This window comes from Macaca thibetana, chromosome 14 (genome assembly GCF_024542745.1).
Source record: "Macaca thibetana thibetana isolate TM-01 chromosome 14, ASM2454274v1, whole genome shotgun sequence".
Taxonomy (NCBI): Eukaryota; Metazoa; Chordata; class Mammalia; order Primates; family Cercopithecidae; genus Macaca; species Macaca thibetana.
In genome coordinates this window covers 9022577-9040264 of record NC_065591.1, presented here as the reverse complement: position 1 = coordinate 9040264, position 17688 = coordinate 9022577, and the positions used below count along the sequence as shown (strand labels likewise).

General features: G+C 54.2%; 2 protein-coding genes across 2 annotated transcripts in view; one reads left to right on the top strand and one right to left on the bottom strand.

Moving 5' to 3' along the window:
* FAU (FAU ubiquitin like and ribosomal protein S30 fusion) overlaps positions 1 to 17688 on the bottom strand; it is a 231467-nt gene that overhangs the window by 177290 nt on the left and 36489 nt on the right. The window lies entirely within an intron of this gene.
* Positions 12953 to 17688, top strand: part of DPF2 (double PHD fingers 2) — a 39059-nt gene continuing 34323 nt past the window's right edge. Inside the window, exon 1 of the mRNA XM_050757233.1 lies at positions 12953 to 12956. The gene's annotated coding sequence lies outside the window, so the exon portion shown is untranslated. The remainder of the gene's footprint in view (positions 12957 to 17688) is intronic.

Sequence of the window (17688 nt, the reverse complement as noted above, 5' to 3'; positions counted from 1 at the left end):
ATGACCAGAGAAGGCAGTGTCGGTCACACTGGGTTTCTGTCCAGCCCTAGTCTTGTCCAGTGGGTAACTCTCAGCCCCACCCCTCATCCCCCAAAGGCCCCAGCGACCTCTATGCTGCAGAGGTGCACTGGGCGGGCCCTAGAGCTGGGCTGCAGAGCAAGCAGCTGGCCACATGCCTGGGCCTCCCTGCGCGGTTCCTCACATGCATGCTGTGGTCCCAGCCTGACCTCTCCATCTGGAGGGGGTGGCCTCGCCGGGCTGTTCCAAAACTGGAGTCCTGGTGGCAGCTGCTTTGCCAAGTCACGCAGTGGCCAGGGCTTGCCTGCAGCCCAGAACACTCAGACAGGGTCAGGCCTTCCAAGGTTCACAGCACATCCCATACCCCTGTGTCCTGGCATCTGGGGAAAAGCTGTCACTGGCCAGACGTGGAGTGGCTTCCTGCCCTAAGCTGGCAGGCTGTCCTGCCTCACATGCCAGAGCCAAGACCAGCAAACCCCAGCTGTCAGGGCAAGGAAGTGGGCAAGGGGGCAGCGAGCTGCTGGTGTCTGTGCCTTGACTCAGAGATAAATAGGTGACCTGACAGTGGCCAGCTTTTGCCTCTCACCTTTCTGACAGTGAAATGGAGTTGAGCTCCAGATCTGACCAGCGTACAGTAAAAGGTCTCCCTTTAAACACAAGGAGCAGCTGTTTTATTTCATTGGTTTATAGGCGCCTCCTCTGAGGCCAAGAATTAGAAACTCATCCCGGCGTGGGGAGCGGATTTTTCCCTCCTCCCCCAGCTCCTCCACACGCGAAGCAGCCAGCCATATTCCATGGGGGCACCATGACTTGTCAGCCTCTGGATGTGGAATTTTGGGAGCCCAGGCAACGGTTGCCTGGATACCAGTAGTGTGACTGTTGGAAATGATCTGGAGGGCTGGGAGGGCCGGAGCAGGCGTTTGAGAGTCAGACAAAAAGAAAGCAGGATGCGAACCCCTGAGCAGACAGGTCTGGCAGGCGTGCCTCTGCCACCAGACAGTTCCTTTTTGCTCTTATCAGGAAGGTGCCAAGTGACTGCTGGCTGACCGTCCCTAGACCCCACTTCAGCTGTGTCACCAGTTTCCCCAGGCATCTGTTGTCCCAGACGATCTCAAGCAGGCTCTGGGGGTGTGTCAGTGATGGAGGGTGGAGAGTGCCCAGGAGGTCAGGCCCATCTGCCTTACAGCCGCCTTTGGTGGCCTCCCCCTGATCTGGTCATGGTCCCTGCCCTTGAGACACCAACTAGATGGCCTTGAAGAAACAGTCCTGAGCTCTTACCAGGATTTGCCTCTCATGCCCATGCCCCTACCTTGCCCTGCCTCTGCCCTGGCAGAAGGAGCCACCCTCCCTTTCCCACCTGGTGGCTTCCCTTTAGGGTTCCAGTCTCTGAGAGGGAGAGCTGCCAAGGGAACAGAAGCCACTCCTAGTTGCTGTGCCTGGGAACCTAAGTGGGTGCCAAGAATGAAGCGAGGGAATTAGGACCTCGAGGGGCACCCAAGGGTGGGGCCGGCAGGGCCATGGCGCGGATCTTCCATCCAGCTCTACCTTCAGCAGCCACTGGAGCTTGGGGTTTCCTTTCCTTTGACCTCAGGGCACCCGGCCCAGCTCAACCTGGCCCTGCAGCTTCCCTACTGCTGGGAGTAGCCATCTGGGCTGACTTCTGACTCCACCCACCCCACCCGAAGGAGCTGGCTGGAGTGCAGTGGCGTGACCTTGGCTCACTGCAACCTCCGCCTCCCGGGTTCTAGCTATTCTCCTGCCTCTACCTCCCAAGTAGCTGAGATTACAGGCGCCTGCCACCATGCCCAGCTAATTTTTGTATTTTCAGTCGAGATGGGGTTTCGCCATGTTGGCCAGTCTGGTCTCAAACTCCTGACCTCAAGTGATCCACCCGCCTCACCATCCTAGAGTGCTGGGATTGCAGGCATGAGCTACTGTGCCCAGCCATAAACATCATCATTTTAAAGTGTACTATTCAGTGGTTTTTAGTATGTTCATGGTGTTGTGCAGAACTTGCCACTATCTAATTCCAGAGTATTTTCATCACCCCAAAGGAAACCCTGCACCCATTAGCAGTCAAATTCCATCCCCTGGCAATCATTAATCTAATTTCTTTTCTGTAGGTTTGCCTATTTTGGGCATTTTGTATAAATAGAATCATACAATACATCCTCTTTTTGTTTTTGAGACGGAGTTCCGCTCTTGTCACCCAGGCTGGAGTGCAGTAGCGCAATCTTGGCTCACTGCAACCTCCGCCTCCCGGGTTCAATCGATTATCCTGCCTCAGCCTCCTGAGTAGCTGGTATTGCAGGTGCCTGCCACCACACCTGGCTGATTTTTATATTTTTAGTAGAGGCAGGGTTTTGCCATATTGGCCAGACTGGTCTCAAACTCCTGACCTCAGGGTTCAGCCTCCTGAGTAGCTGAGATTACAGGTGTGTCTCGAGCTCCTGACCTCAGGTGAGCCACCTGCCTCAGCCTCCCAAAGTGTTGGGATTACAGGCATGAGACACTGTGCCTGGCCCATGCCCTTTTCTGTCAGGTTTTGTTTGGTTTTGAGACAGTCTCGCTCTGTCACTCAGGCTGGAGTGCAGTGGCATGATCTCTGCTCACTGCAACCTCCACCTCCCGGGTTCAAACGGTTCTCCTGCCTCAGCCTCCCGTGTGGCTGGGACTACAGGCGCCCGCCACCATGCCAACTGATTTTTGTATTTTTCGTAGAGACAGGGTTTCACCATGTTGCCCAGGCTGGTCTCGAACCGCTGACCTCAAGTGATCCACCCACCTTGGCTTCCCAGAGTGTTGGGATTACAGGTGTGAGCCACCGCGCCCAGCCTGTCAGGTTTGTTTCACTTAGCATGATGTTTTCAAGGTTCTGTCCCTGCAGCAGCACGCTTATCAGTCCACCATTGTCTTCTGTGGCTGAGCCCCCGCCGTAGCTGGGGCTACAGGTCAGTCCGCCACCTTGCCCCAGTTTTTTGTCTTCTGTGAGCCGAGTTTCCCCATGTTAACCAGGATGGTCCGTCTGTCCGCCCGTCTTGTCCCATTCCTGGGATTACAGGCGAGACCGCGCCCGGCCGCATGATGTTTTCAAGGTTCGTCCCTGCAGCAGCACGTATCAGTCCGCCATTGTCTTCTGTGGCTGAGACCCCGCCGTGTGGCTGTCAGTCCACCATTGTCTTCTGTGGCCGAGACCCCGCCGTGTGGCTGAGACCCCGCTGTGCGGCTGTCAGTCCGCCGTTGTTTTCTGTGGCCGAGACCCCGCCGTGTGGCTGTCAGTCCGCCGTTGTTTCCTGTGGCCGAGACCCCGCTGCGTGGCTGTCAGTCCGCCGTTGTTTTCTTCCTGCGTGGCGTCAGTCCGCCGTTGTTTTCTGTGGCCGAGACCCCGCTGCGTGGCTGTCAGTCCGCCGTTGTTTTCTGTGGCCGAGACCCCGCTGTGTGGCTGTCAGTCCGCCGTTGTTTTCTGTGGCCGAGACCCCGCTGTGTGGCTGTACGGTATTGGTATTTTGTTGATCAGTGCATCCACTGTCGGGTTTTCCCACTTGTTGACTATTATGAATAGTGGAGGCTTGGGTACAAGCTTTGTGTGAACACCTGTTTTCAGTTATCTTGGGTATGTTCCTAGGAATGGGGAGGGGCTTTAGATTTATGAAGGAAGACAAGGCAAAGAGAGGGAGGGAGGAGGCACAGAGGGTGAGAGACGGGTAAAAGAAAAGAGGGAAGGACAGAGGGAAAGAGGGAAGGGAGGCAGTGATGGACCTGGAATGGTGCTTCAGAGCCAGACCATGGTCTTGCTAAGGCGTTTGGACCTGATTCTTTCTGCCCCAGAGAATCTTGGAAGGGTTTGCCTCCCACCCCCTGTGCCTCACCCTGACCACCCAACAAGGACCAACTTAAGAGGAGTCCCAGGTGCAGCCCCAGTATCTAGGAGCACGTAGCAAAGGGGTGGTTTGAGCAGAGAAGGGCTCAGGGGAGGGGCCTGGATCTGTTGGGGCAGATTGGGAGGAAGAGGGGCACCAAGTGGGCCATTAGAATACTGGAAACAGCACTCCAGTGAGACCTGGGCATTGGAGGGGTAGATGTGGGAGTCACCGCAGTCAAAAGCCACGGAACTGGAGGCGCTGGGAGGGTGGCCGAGAGAGGGATGGGCAAGATCGTGCCATGGAGAGAATTTTGGCCAGCACTAGCACTTAGCATCACCGATCAACAAGGCAAAGGGTGGGATTGGCCTGGGGGCAGGGGAGAGGAGGGGTGGCAGCAGAGAGGTGCTGGGATTTCTGGCTAGAAAGACCACCGGAAGACACCCATGGTTGTTCATGGCGAGACTCCCAGCTGCATTCAGGCATTTGGGCCCTTCTGTCACCGCCCTTGGTCTTTCTGGGTCTCCAGTCCCCAAGCGACCATGCCTACTGCTGCTTTCTTGGGTCAGCCCTGGAAATGCCCAGGGGTCTAGGGGCTGGCCTCCCCTCGGACCCACCTGGACCACTGCCGGCTCTGAATTCCCCCATCCTGCACCGCCTCTTCCCAGGGCTCTAGGCTCCTCCCCACCCAGAGCCTGCCTGACAGCTGAGGCCTTGCAGCTGCCCAGGCCAAGGGGCCACTGGGAGGTCTCAGAAACAACTGCTGCCCATGACCCCTCTGACCCTGGCCCCTGCACACTGCTCCCTGAGATCCCAGGTTTCTGCCCAGCGGCCAGTGGGGCCCAGCCAAGCCCCATCGTCTCTGCTTACTCCCATCGCTCCCAGATCTTCCCAGGGGCTGAAGCATTTCATGCTGAGTCAGCAGGCCCCACCCGAAGAGTGAGAAAAGCTGCTGAGTAGAGGCGCCCCTAGCCCCGCTCCTGCCCCAGAGGAAGTGCCTTTCCGGGGTGGATGAGGGGTACACCTGCCTCCATCAAGCAGGCTGGGCCCTGTTCAGCAGGGTGGGGACCCTGCCCTCCCACCACCTGCCTCCCACCACAGAGCAGGGCACGAGGGTGACACAGGGGGCAAAGGGAGAAGGCACCGTCACTCCTGATTCCTGGCAGCTTCTTCCCTTGAAGGTTCAATTTCTCCCTGAGGACTTGAGGCCCCTTCAAATTGTCTGCCCCTTAGAATGTTTCTAGTAATAGTAGTTGCCTCTGGGGATGGGTGTCCAAGGGCTAGGGGTCAGGAGCAGGAGGGCTCGGAGAATGATTTGTCATGTCCACACTCATATGCTGTTTGAATTTTTTTTTTTAATTTTTTTGGAGACAGGGTCTCACTCTGTCGCCCAGTCTAAGTGCTGTGGTGCGATCACAGCTCACTGCAGCCTCAACCTGCCAGGCTCAAACGAGCCTCTCGCATCTGCCTCCTGAGTAGCTGGGACCACAGGTGTGCGCCACCACACCCAGCTAATTTTTGAGTTTTTGGTAGAGACAGAGTTTCGCCATGTTGCCCAGGCCAGTCTCAAACTCCTGGGTTCAAGCAATCCTCCTGCCTGAGCATCCTAAATTGTTGGGACTACAGGCATGAACCACCACACCTAGCTGTGTTTGAAATTTTTTACTGTGTGTCTGGATTACTTTAAAAGAAGGTGGGGGCCAGGCGCGGTAGCTCACGCCTGTAATCCCAGCACTTTGGGAGGCCAAGGTGGGTGGATTGCGAGGTCAGGAGATTGAGACCATCCTGAGTAACACAGTGAAACCCCGTCTCTACTAAAAATACAAAAAATTAGCCAGGCGTGGTGGCGGGCGCCTGTAGTCCCAGCTACTTGGGAGGCTGAGGCAGGAGAATGGCGTGAACCCGGGAGGCAGAGCTTGCAGTGAGCCAAGATTGTGCCACTGCACTCCAGCCTGGGCGACAGAGCAAGAATCCGTTCTCAAAAAAAAAAAAAAAAAAAAAAAAAAAAAAAGGAAGAAGATAGGACGGGCACACTGGCTCATGCTTATAATCCCAGCAATTTGGGAGGTTGAGGCAGGAGGATTGCTTGAGTCCAGGCAGTAGAGATTGCAGTGAGCTGACATTGTGCCATTGCACTCCAGCCTGGGCAATAGAGCAAGATTCTGTCTCAAAAAAAAAAGAGGAGATGGGGTGGGGAGAATAGACACATACAAATGTTTATATGTAGATCCAGCTTTCTGTAAGCACCCCACACCCGACAGCTGTTGTAGCATCCACTTTCCTGGGAGGCAGGCTCTCAGAATCCCTGCTCCCTGAGGGCAGGGACTGTCATGTTCACTGTTGTCTCACTGGTCCCTAGACAGTACTTGGCACATAGTAGGCCCACAAAGAAACTCCTGCAGAAGCAGTGCCTTCCCATGACATGCCTCCTCTCCACCTTCCAGAAGCAGGCAGCTTGGAAAGAAAAGCGGTGGGAGGCCCGCCTGTGGGGACAGCACAACACCCGCTAAGGGCCCTGCAGGATGGAGGTCTTTTTTTTTTTTTTTTTTTTTGTGAAGACGACTGAAGACAGAATCTCTCGCTCAGAGTGCCGCCCAGCACAGAAAGTGTAGTGGACACTGCAGAGCTCACTGCAAGCTCTGCCTCCCGGGAAAACGCCAGCAGGCCTGCCTCAGCCTCCTGGTGTTGTGGGGACACAGGCGCCCACCACCTCCCGGCTTTTTTTTTTGTATTTTTAGTAGCCCCTTCGGGCTTTCACCGCATGTTAGCCAGGATGGTCGCGATCTCCTGACCTCGTGATCCACCCATCTCGGCCTCCCAAAGTGCATGGGATACAGGCTTGAGCCACCGCACCCCGGCCTCATCTATGGAGGTCTTTTCTTGGCAGCAAGATGTGAAGACGACTGAACGGACAGAATCTCTGCTGCCACCCAGAGCTGCCACTCCAGCACAGAAACCTGTAAACAGTGGACACTGCAGAGCATCAGATGAAGCCAAATGTGTCAGACGGAGAAAACCAGAGCAGGCCAAGGGCAGAGGCACCTGGTGTTGTGGGTGCTGCACAGAGGGGTCACTCACTCCCGGCTTTTATTTCCTAAACATTTGCCTCCATACAGCCCCTTCTTGCTATCCCCAGCATCCTACCATCCACCCATCCATTTACCTAACCATCCATTCTTCCATCCATCCATCCATCCATCCATTCATCCACCCACCCACCCATCTATCTGTCCATTCACGTAACCATCCATCCTTTCTTCCATCATCCATCCATCCATCCATCCATCCATCCATCCATCCACCCACCCACCCACCCACCCATCTGTCCATCCACGTAACCATCCATCCTTTCATCCATCCATCCATCCATCCATCCATCCATCCATCCATCCATCCACTCATCCACCCACCCACCCATCCATCCACTCATCCATATTCACTGGGTGCCTACCACATGGCACACACTCTAGGGGACTGGCTATGGGCCAGTGGAAGATGGACATGAACCAAATGACAATGACATGGAGAGGACCATGGTCCAGAGTTTCCCACGGTATCACAAGGGGACCCAACATCGATGGGGGTCCAGAAAGCTTCCCTAAAGGGAGACATCACAGCTGAGAGCCACAGGAGGCATGGGGGTGGCCAGGTGAGGTGGAGGGAGCCAATCCCGGGGCTCATGGAGGAGCGTGTGCAGGGACCTAGCCCTGGAGGCTGGGCACAGCCGACAGTTGACAGGCACGTGTTCAGGGCAGCAGGTGCAGAGCACTGGCTGGAGGCTGAAGAGGCTAGCAGGGGCCCTGCTGCAGGTTTGTGGCAGCACATGAACAGGGCACGTGGCAGTCAGAGTGGTGTTTCTGTCTATAACCATGTGGAGTGGAGAATAGGCAGCACATCATCCTGGCCCCCAAAACCCTTGGGGGCTCCATTGTCCCCCCACCCCCACCCTGTCACCCAAGTTTTAAGCCTGAACTGGGCCTGATGCCCCCTTCTTCCTCCATGGCCCCAGTCGGGGCTAACCTATCACCTAATCTCACCTTCCAACTTCATTATCTCCATCTCCAGCTCTCACACCCCTCCTCAGGGCCAAGTTTTCTTTCACTCCTACACTAACTGTCGCCAGAAGTGGCCTCTGCCTCTAGTCTGGCCTCCCTCCAGTCCCCACTCTCCAAAGCTGCCCGGCACCACCTCCCTAAGGGAAATTCTGCAGTTCGTTCACCAAAAAGAAACACATGTGGCTCTTAAGCAAATGAAAAGGTGGCCAGCCTCACGCGGCATAAGAGACGCAAACTCTAACCACACCCAAATTCCTTTGTTTTGTTTAGTTTTTACCTTTCAGATGGACAAAAATCAAAATAGGTGGAAACCAGGGGCTGGTGAGGCTGAGGAGAAACAGCTCTGTCGACTGTGTGGGGGCCTGGTACCTGGCACAGTCTCCGAGAAGGACAAGCTGACAGAGCTGACAAAATGACCACTGCAAGCTGGGCATGGTGGTGCATGCCTGTAGTCCCAGCCATGCAGGAGGCCAAGGCGGGAGGATGGCTTAAGCCCAGGAGGTCAAGGCTGCAGTGAGCTATGATGACACCATTGTACACTGTACTCCAGCCTAAGTGACAGAGCAAGACCCTGTCTCTAAAATAACAATAATAAGACACTACTGCGCGTATCTTTTGCCCCCTAATCCTCGCAAGTCCCTTCTGGGAATGTATTCTGCAGCAGCGCTCACGCATGTGTGAAAGGGCTTTTGTACAGACGACTCACCACGGCACTGCCTGTCTTGGGAAAGGGCTGGAAGCAACCTGAAGCTCCCTCTGCTGAGAAGTGCATTTGTAAATTACCACACACCCTTGTGCTGGAATACCGTGCGGCTGTGAAAACGAGGACACACTCTATGTATTGATGTAGAGTGGTCTCCAAAATATAATGTTAAATGGAAAACGCAAGGTGTCAAACAGCACGAACAGCAGAGGGTCAATGAAAGGTGGCTTCTCACAGTCCCCAGCAGGACTGCCCTCCGCCAGCTCCCACCAGGGCCTGCAGTACTTTGGGGCTCTACTTGTCTGAATATTGACATTTGTGTTTTAAAAAAAATGAGAGGGGCTCTGCTTGTACATGCAAGAATATCCCTAGAAGTGTTTACAAGAAACTGATAACACCCGTTGGCTGTAGGAGAACGGAGACCTGTCCCTTAAGGACAGGGATGAGGAGACTTCTTGCCTCTTAGGACTTCTGAATTTCTTTTTCTTTCCTTTTTTTTTTTTTTGAGACAGAGTTTCACTCTGTCGCCCAGGCTGGAGTGCAGTGGTGTGATCTCGGTTCACCACAACCTTCGCCTCCCAGGTTCAAGCAACTCTCCTTCCTCAGCCTCCTGAGTAGCTGGGATTGCAGGCGCCCGCTACCATGCCTGGCTAATTTCTGTATTTTTAGGAGAGACGGGGTTTCACCATGTGGGCCAGGCTGGTCTCGAACTCCTGACCTCAGGTGATGCGCCCCCTCTTGGCCTCCCAAACTGTTGGGATTACAGGTGTGAGCCACCGCGTCCAGCCAACTTCTGAATTTTGAATCACATGAAAGCATTACCTCAGCCAGGCGCATTGGTTCACCCTTGTAATCCCATCATTTTGGGAGGCCGAGGCAGACGAATTGCTTGAGCCCAGGAGTTCAAGACCAGCCTGGGCAAGATGGCGAAACCCTGTCTCTATAAAAAATGCAAAAATTAGCTGAGCATGGTGGCATGTGCCTGTGGTCACAGCTACTCAGGAGGATTGCTTGGGCCCAGGAAGTTGAGGCTGCAGTGAGCAGTGATCACACCGCTGTATTCCAGTGATAGAGCAAGACCCTATCTCAAAAAGAGAAAAAGAAAAGAAAAAGCATTACCTAATCAAAAAGTAATTATTTTTATGTGTTTATTTATTTTTGAGATGGAGTCTCACTCTGTCGCCTAGGCTGCAGTGCAGTGGCACAGTCTTGGCTCACAGCAACCTCCACCTCCCAGGCTCAAGTGATTCTCCTGCCTCAGCCTCCCGAGTAGCTGGGACTACAGGCGGGTGCCACCGCGCCTGGCTAATTTTTGTATTTTTAGCAGAGACAGGGTTTCACCATGTTGCCCGTGCTGGTCTCGAACTCTTAACCTCAGGTGATTCACCCGCCTCGGCCTCCCAAAGTGCTGGGATTACAGGCATGAGCCACTGCGCCTGGCCTCAAAAAACAATTTAAATGAAAGAAAATGTAGTTCTGATGGCATTGTACCTGTACACACAGATCCTCGTTGCCTTTCGCACGGCATTCGGCAATTCTCATGAGTGATCACCTGCCTTTAGCTCCTCTGCAATGGGCCCTTCATTCTCAGTGGCAAGTGACAGAAGCCCAACCCTAATTGTATTAAGCCAAAACTGAAATGTGTTGACTCGTAGAATGGAAACTGCTTCAGGCATGACTGGATCCAGCAGCACAGGCAATGTCATTGAGATTCATTCTCTTGGTGCTGTTTTCTTCTATGTTGGCTTTATTCTTAGGTAGGCTCTCCCCTTAGGGTGGCAGAGCTGGCCACCAGCAGCTCTGGCCTGGCATCTTGGCATCTGTGACCCTAACAGTCCCAGCAAGTTCCTGGGCTCTTTGATGTCATATGCCAGAGCCTTTCCCATGACTCAGATGGGCTAGGCACAGGACTCAAACCCACTTTTAGAGCTTGGGGGTATGGGTTCAGTCACACTGGAGACTAGAAAACTGAGGGACAGTCATCAGAGTGAGAGATGGATGCCGGGCAGGGAATATAGTGCTTACCCACTACCCTTTTGGCCTGGCCCCTCTCCTATGCCATGGGCAACTGGACATCTCTTGTTTTCTGATCATACCATGACTTTACTTGCAATCCTCCTGGCCTTTGCCTTGCCAGGCCTCTGCCTGCTTCCTCTGGAATGTCCTTCCTTTTCTGTGCCTGGAAAACTCCTATTCATCCATTTGTGACCTGTTCACATATCACCTTCTCCTTAAAGCCCTTCTCACTCTCCCATCTGCTTTCCCACCTGTAGCAGACAGATCTCATGGCTGTCCTCTTTGGTTTTTCATTCAATTCCCAGTCATTGGCTGAGTCTGCTCCATGCTGGCCTGGGAAGGACAGAGGGCAGAATCAATTATTTGTTTCTCACGCAGGCTATCTGTTCCCTGAGGGCTGGGCCCAGCTTTGGCCACCTGTGCCTTCTCTAGTCCAGCATAGCCCTAGGCACAAGAGAAATGCAAGCCTAGGTTTTCAGAATGAGTAAGGACAAGAGACCTGGAAGGCACAGAAAGTGTGGAAGACAGCCTCTGCTGACTCCACAATTTACTCCCTAGGACAAAATGACAGCTTTGGGGCTGGGACACTCCCAGAGGGCTCCCCGCCAGAGGGAGGAAGTGCTTGGGCTGGTCCCTGCTAGGACAAGGCTGTCACCACGCTGGAAACCCCCATAGCCCTGGGCCCGAGACCAAAATCCAGATGCAAAGGAAAGTCCCCCCAGCAAGGCCCTGCCACCCAACTCCCAAGGAGGGGTCCCAGGCAGAGGCAGCAGCTGGAGGTAACTCCGAGGTTGACCTCTCATCTCAAATCCCAGCCTGCAGTGGGTCACAGTTCTCTGAAGTGGGGTGAAGAGCCAGGAGGGTAGGGCTGGAGTTGGCAGGAGTCTAGGGGAGGAAGGAAGCAAGAAACAATCAAGGAAAAAATCCAACCCAGGTCTGGGGTTGGCTCAGGCCACAGGGCCCTGCAGGCTGAGCTCAGGCTGGGACGTCGGAAGCTTCCGGAGGGTGGCTAAGCACCTTCTCAGGTCCCTGCCACCCTGCATCCTAGCAGAGGGACTGGGGCACCTCCAGAGACCCCTGTCACCTCTTAGCATTTCCCCTAGATGCACCCCCAAGATGCGCCTCCCCTAGATACCACCCTTCCCTGTGACTCTGCTGCCAGACCCTAGGTCCCTGCTATCTCATCTGCCTCCCAGGGTCCTGGGTTCCAGGTGGTGCGGCCATGGAGAGCTGGCTTCAGCCTCCCCGGGGGTAGGAGGGAGCTTCCCTGCTGGTCCCTCCAATCTGGCCAGTGTTGCGGGAGGGGGCTTCCAACTCCATCCCCCAGGTCCCATGGGGGTGCTATGGCCGCTGATGATGGCGATTTCCAGGAAAGAGAGGCTGGGAGGGGAAGGAAGGGCTGAGTCAGTCCCTGTGTAGTGATCACAGTGGGGGAGGCGGCTGTGGGGTCGGTGGGGGAGCCTATTGGGCCCATCTCAGGACAAGGGAGAGGCTCCAGGCTGAGGAGACGGAAGCCAAATACCCTACTCTGGATGTTTCTCCATTGTGGCCTGCTCTGCCCCTCCCAAATGCCCCCTTTTTTTTTTGTATTATTTTTTAGACGGAGTTCACACACTGTCCCCGAGGCTGGAGTGCAGTGGTGCGATCTCAGCTCACTGCAAGCTCCGCCTCCCGGGTTCACGCCATTCTCCTGCCTCAGAGTAGCTGGGACTACAGGCACCCGCCACCACGCCCGGCTAATTTTTTGTATTTTTAGTAGAGACGGGGTTTCACCGTGTTAGCCAGGATGGTCTCGATATCCTCACCTCGTGATCGGCCTGCCTCGGCCTCCCAAAGTATTGGGATTACAGGCGTGAGCCACTGTGCCCGGCCTTTTTTTTTTTTTTTTTTTTTTTTTTTTTTTTTTTTTTTTTTTGAGACAGAGTCTGCTCTGTCACCCAGGCTGGAGTGCAGTGGTGTGATCTTGGTCACTGCAACCTCTGCCTCCCAGGCTCCAGCAATTCTTCTGCCTCAGCCTCCCAAGTAGATGGGACTATAGGCGTGCACCACCACGCCTGGCTAATTTTTGTAATTTTAGTAGAGACAGGGTTTCACCATGTTGGCCAGGCTGGTCTTGAACTCCTGACCTCAGTTGATCTGCCCACATTGGCCTCCCAAAGTGCTGGGATGACAGGTGTCATCTGCACCCAGCCCCAGATGCCCTTTTGGATCCTCCCCTGAACTACCGGGGTGTCCAGGAGCCCTTCTGGCTAGGACAGTTCAGGCCCTGGCTGAGGCATCAGACCCTGGGGTCCAGACTGGGGGATGCAGCGCTTGACCTGAGTGTCTCTTGGGTAAAAAATGCAGGCCACACTTCCCTGTGGCTCAGGCTATTCCAGCCTCCCTACCCACACCCCAGGCCCCTACATACAGCCTGAGAACTTGCACAAAAAAGCCAATTTTAGGAAACGAAATCCTGTTTTATACATGGCCTTATGAATTGCAGGGCTCCCATGGCGGTGCTGGGTGTACACACAAAGATCCTGTCCATTCAGCAGAACCTCCCCAGGGATTCCCTGGGCCCCAGCCAAGTGACAGCCGCATCTGTGAATGGGGAGAAAGAAGCGCCCTCCCTGCGTGCTTGCACAGCGCAGAACCCGGGGCCAGGCACCGATCACTTCTGCAATGTGGACTTGGTCAGGGCCCCTGCTCTGAATGACAGCAGGAGTGGATCGAACGGCAAGGGGACTGGCACTGGGCCGAACACTTCACATCCAGGTGGGTTGAAAACAGAGTGCAGGTAGCATTTCTAGTCCTGGTTGGAAGGCTGAGGGAGGAAAGCAAGAGCTTGCACCAGGTTTGGGGGCTCCGCTGCTCTCTATCCCTACTCGAGGGTTCCCTAATCACCCACCCAGCCCAGAACTTCTTCAAAGAGCTCAGGGTTGGTCCCCAGCTGTGTGTGGCCTTGGGCGAGTGGCTTTGTCTCTCCCTCTTCCATCCCTGTAACTTGTTTTGTCCCCAGCTCTGAATGGAGCATCTGACCCTTCCCTGACCCCTACCCTCCCCAATCAATGGAGGACTCTCAGCAGATGGGCAGGGGATGGGGGCTTGGCCTCAGCCTCATTCCCGCAGGCTCAGGTGGCTTCAACATTACAGCCATTCCGATCAAGCAGCACAGCCAGCTGGCCAGGCCCCAAAGCTCTTGTTCTCGTTTCCGTGAAACCATGTCACTTGAGGGGCTGCGTATTCCCACAAACAAAATACGTGCACGTCCATCCCTTATCTGGTTTGGGACTTGCCTGAGCTGATGCTACCACCCCATATTACAGACAAGGAGGCTCCGAAAGGGAAAGTCCTTTGCCTGTGGTCACAGAGCAAAGCAACAGCAGAGACAGCTCAGAACCTGACTGATGGCTCAGAGGCCAGGACTCAAGGCACTGAGCTGCCCCTCCTCTCTGAGAGCTGCGTCCTGGGGATGGGCAGGAATGATGATTGTGAAGTTAGAAGCCTGAGAGGAGAAGGAGGGGCCAGAGCCCACATGCCTTGCCACTTCTAGGCTCAGCAAATCACTGTCAGTGCCCTGAGCTTTAGTTTCCAACTGTAAAATGGGGATCGTGATTCAGGCTCTGGCCACATCACTAGGCACCCCCAGGAGGATGTAAGGAATTCAGGAACAAGAAGCAATGGGTAAAGGGCACAGGGCGGCCTGGGTGGACTGGCGCCTGGCAAAGCCTGATGGCAAGAATGGGGAGAGGCACACCCTTTACCCACCCCCACCACAGCTTGGCCCAGGGCCATCATCCCCACTTACTCAATGGTCCAGGCCTGTTTTCCTCCAACCTGCCAGGCCATTCCTGGCAGAATCCACCTGATCAATACTCCCTGCAGAGTTGAGGGCACGCTCAAGATTAAAACCTGAACTTCCCTGGATTCGTTTTCTATCACTGCTACAACAAATTATCAGACTAGGTGGCTTAAAACGACAGAAATTTGTGATCTTACAGTTCTATAGGTTAGAAGGTCAATGTGGGGCTGGGCGCAGTGGCTAATGCCTGTAATCCCAGCACTTTGGGAGGCTGAGGTGGGCAGATCACTTGAGGTCAGGAGTTCGAGACCAGCCTGGCCAACATGGTGAAACCCTCTCTCTACTAAAAATACAAAAATTAGCCAGGCATGGTGGTGGGCTCCTGTTATCCAGGAGGCTGAGGCAGGAGAATCGCTTGAACCCCTCCAGGAGGTGGAGGTTGCAGTGAGCCAAGGTTGCGCCACTGCACTCCACCCTGGGCGATAGAGCAAGACTCTGTCTCGAAAAAAAAAAAGGCCAACATGAGTCTCACTGAGCTAAGATCAAGGTGAGGAGGTGAGGGCAGGGCTGTGTTCCTTCTGGAGCCTCTAGGGTAGATAGGGTAGAATCTGTTTCCTTGTCTTTTCCAGCTTCTGAAGGAGTTCCTTGGTTTGGGGCCTCTGCCTCCATCTTCAAAGGCAGCAGCATAGCATTTCTCTGGCTCTTCAGTCATCATATCTCTTTTTTTTTTTTTTTTGAGACGGAGTCTCGCTGTGTCACCCCAGCTAGAGTGCAATGGTGCCATCTCGGCTCACTGCAACCTGCGTCTCCCAGGTTCAAGCGATTATCCTGTCTCAGTCCCCCCAAGTAGCTGGGACTACAGGCACGTGTCACCATACCCGGCTAATTTTTTGTATTTTTAGTAGAGATGGGGTTTCACCGTGTTAGCCAGGATGGTCTCGATATCCTCACCTCTTGATCCGCCCGTCTCGGCCTCCCAAAGTGCTGGGATTACAGGCATGAGCCACCGCGCCCGGCCCATCACATCTCTTTCTCTGTCTCCTGCTTCTACTTTTTTTTTTTTTTTTTTTTTGAGACGGAGTCTTGCTCTGTCGCCCAAGCTGGAGTGCAGTGGCGCGATCCTGGCTCACTGCAAGCTCCGCCTCCTGGGTTCACGCCATTCTCCTGCCCCAGCCTCCCGAGTAGCTGGGAATACAGGCGCCCGCCACTGCGCCCGGCTCATTTTTTTTTTTGTATTTTTAGTAGAGACGGGGTTTCACCGTGGTCTCGATCTCCTGACCTTGTGATCCGCCCGCCTCGGCCTCCCAAAGTGCTGGGATTACAGGCGTGAGCCACCGCGCCCGGCCTCCTGCTTCTACTTTTAAAAACCCTTGTTATGACACTGGCCCACCCAGATACCTCAGCATAAGCTCTCTGTTTTAAAGTCAACTGATTTGCAACCATAATTTCATTGGTAATTTTTTTTTTTTTTTTTTTTTTGAGACGGAGTCTCGCTCTGTCGCCCAGGCTGGAGTGCAGTGGATCGATCTGGGCTCACTACAAGCTCCGCCTTCCGGGTTCACGCCATTCTCCTGCCTCAGCCTGCTGGGTAGCTGGGACTACAGGCGCCCGCCACCACACCCAGCTAATTTTTTGTATTTTTAGCAGAGATAGGGTTTCACCATATTAGCCAGGATGGTCTCGATCTCCTGACCTCATGATCTGCCCACCTCGGCCTCCCAAAGTGCTGGGATTACAAGTGTGAGCCACTGCGCCCGGCCCTCATTGGCAATTTTCATTTCCATTTCCCATGTAACAAAACATATTCACAGATTCCACAGGTTCAGATGCGGGCTTTTTTTTTTTTTTTTTTTTTTTTGAGATGGGGTTTTGCTCTATTGCCCAGGCTGGAGTGCAGTGGCATGATCACAGCTCACTGCAGCCTTAACCTCCAGGTTCAAGCAATTCTCCCACCTAAGCCTCCAGAGTACCTGGGACTACAGGCTTGAGCCACCATGTCCAGCTACTTTATTTTTTGTAGAAACAGGGTCTCACTATGTTGCCCAGGCTGGTGTCAAACTCCTGGACTCAAGCGATCCTCCCACCTTAGCCTTCCAAAGTGCTGGGATTATAGGCATGAGCCACAGCACCTGGCCAGATGTGAACATATTTAGGGGGGCTGTTATTTTGCCTACCACGATCCCCTTCTTCCCATCCAGACCTCCCAGCTTGTCTGGCATCTTCCCCCACCACCAGCATCCTGCCTTCCTCCCTGAGGTCTTCCTGGCCCTGCCTCCCTAAAAGCCCTTCCCACAGTGACAGCATAGAAGCCAACCATTCTGGTCACACTGAGCTGGCATAGCTGTCATCCTTTAGAAAGTGAGGTCTGTCCACCCCATCACTACCCACCACTTCCTCCACCCCACTCTTCTTAGCACTTACCCACCTGGAAGGGTATCATGATGTACCTGGGAACTTGGATTTCCCCATTTCCCTTCTCTGGGCTGCAGGTCCCAATCCAGAGGCTGAATCCCCAGGGACAAAAACAGCGCTGGGCACTTGGTAGATACTCAATAAATTTCTCTTGAGTCACTGAGCGGTGCAGTTGCCTTCAGTCTGTCTCCAGCACCCCGTGGGGTGCCTGCCCTTCAAAACATGTTTCTGGGCCGGGCGCGGTGGCTCACGCCTGTAATCGCAGCACTTCGGGAGGCCAAAGTGGGCAGATCACCTGAGGTCAGGAGTTCGAGACCAGCCTGGACAACATATAGAAACCCCGTCTCTACTAAGAATACAAAAATTAGCCGGGTGTGGTGGCACATGCCTGTAATCCCAGCTACTCAGGAAGCTGAGGCAGGAGAATCTCTTGAACCCAGGAGACAGAGGTTGCGGTGAGCCTCACGCCATCACACTCCAGCCTGGGCAACAGGAGCGAAACTCCGTCTCAAAAAAAATAAGTTTCTGGCCCTGTAAGAATGACTGACTGACTTAATGAACGAATGGACCAGGAACTAGTCTGAGTATGAGCCCCACCTTCACTCTGGAAGCCTGACAGCAAAGACGGGGGTCCAGGCCACGCGGCCTCTGCCTTCCCATATTCTCTTTTCTCGTGGAAGGTAAACTCATCAACTCGCTTGTAAGTTTGTAGTATTTTTTTTTTTTTTTTTTTTTTTTTTTTGAGACGTAGTCTCGCTCTGTCGCCCAGGCTGGAGTGCAGTGGCCAGATCTCAGCTCACTGCAAGCTCCGCCTCCCGGGTTTACGCCATTCTCCTGCCT